Raw genomic sequence first — 1,696 nt, 5'->3', positions numbered from 1 at the left:
TATTCTTCTCCGCCGTGGCTGTCGTTGTGGACTTTATTCGTGACCCTGGACAAGGTAACCTAAGCAGGTACTAGTTTCCACGGTCAGGAAATACCTGGAATCTGTGGAGTACAGGGATTGATTCATTTTCCCTGATAGGACTATCCAAATGAGTTCCTACCCGCTACCCGAAGAGAAAAGAGACATTATTATACCTTTTACAAACGAATTTTTAAATAAAAATTTTCGAAATATCAAAGCAAAAAACAGATGTATTATTATTATTCTCAAATTAATATAAAATATTCAATATACATAGTACAGAATTATTATGTATTACCTTTTTAAGTATTAATTAAAACGTAATTTAAAATATTTTTGTTTAATTCACAACTTTTTATTTCAGGTAAGATTCACGATAATGTAATACGCATTGGAAATATAAAGGTAGGAGAATATTTTATTAATAATCTTTGATATAAAAAACAAAAAAGGCCCCGGCGAGATTCGAACTCGCGATCTCCTGTTTACTAGACAGGCGCTTTAACCAACTAAGCCACGGCGCCGTTAGTACAGGTTGCTTTAATATTACTAGAGAAGGAAAATACAATATTTTATCATATATTTTTTATTAAAAAAATTTTCCAATAAAATCCTTTATAAAAAGATATATAAAAAACCCAGATGGGTTATGTTAAATTGACAAAACGTTTTCGGAATAAGTATTCCATCATCAGTGTCGAGTTAATACATGGATGTAGCCACTAAATATGGGGGTAAAAACCCTTTAAAAATTACTAAATGAAATTTAGTTTACATTATGTCTAACATATGTCTTACATTAGACATAATGTAAACTAAATTTCATTTAGTAATTTTTAAAGGGTTTTTACCCCCATATTTAGTGGCTACATCCATGTATTAACTCGACACTGATGATGGAAAACGTTTTGTCAATTTAACATAGCCCAACTGGGTTTTTTACATACCTTTTTATAAAGGATTTTATTGGAAATTTTTTTTAATATATGGTATACAGCCAAATACAGGAACTTAGTTTCCTTGTGGATATTTTTTATTAATAAACTTCTATCTATAATAGGGAAAGTTTCCAATAATTGGCTCTATACCATAGTTGAAAAAAAATTACACTGAACTATTAAACTTCTAGTGTAATTCCTATGATAACTGGTTATTTTAAACTACGGTATACCTACAGCCAACCACATGTTTTTTCCTTTGCCTATAATAGGCCTATAGGTACAGTTCCCGTCATATAAAACTGGTACAGTTTTTTTCCCAATGAAACCTGTGTTCGTTCAGACTTGACACAATGGTTCGTGAATAAATTCGTTGTTGCCATCACAGATAACGGAATTTCGATAAATCTAAATAAAAAAAGTTATAAAAAAAGAACGTTCAAAAATGTTTAAAGTATTCATATTGATATTATTATTATTATCATTAACAAAAAAAAACTGTATCTAATAAATTTTAATAACCAGAGAGAAGGTTGAGTTAATGCCCAAAATTAAACGTAGGGTATTGGCACAGGGAACATTGGAATGCATCTACTGTAATTTTATAATGTGTCTGTCGCACAGCCCTACTTTTCGCTGATTTAATCGCTCAACATCCCGTCGTACAGGACATTCCATAGGATGGGACCTAGTACTGAACCCTGCGGAACACCCTGCGACAAACTTTTCTCTTATGG

At 31.4% G+C, this 1,696-nt stretch overlaps 1 non-coding gene across 1 annotated transcript; it reads right to left on the bottom strand.

Moving 5' to 3' along the window:
• Positions 1–471: 471 nt before the first annotated feature.
• On the bottom strand, positions 472–545 carry TRNAT-AGU (transfer RNA threonine (anticodon AGU)). The gene has a single exon. It is a non-coding gene; the product is annotated as a tRNA-Thr (tRNA).
• Between the last annotated feature and the right edge of the window lie 1,151 nt (positions 546–1,696).

Source organism: Diabrotica undecimpunctata, chromosome 5 (genome assembly GCF_040954645.1).
Source record: "Diabrotica undecimpunctata isolate CICGRU chromosome 5, icDiaUnde3, whole genome shotgun sequence".
Classification (NCBI taxonomy): Eukaryota; Metazoa; Arthropoda; class Insecta; order Coleoptera; family Chrysomelidae; genus Diabrotica; species Diabrotica undecimpunctata.
Note: the sequence above shows the minus strand (reverse complement) of the source record. Positions and strands in the feature narration are given on the sequence as shown.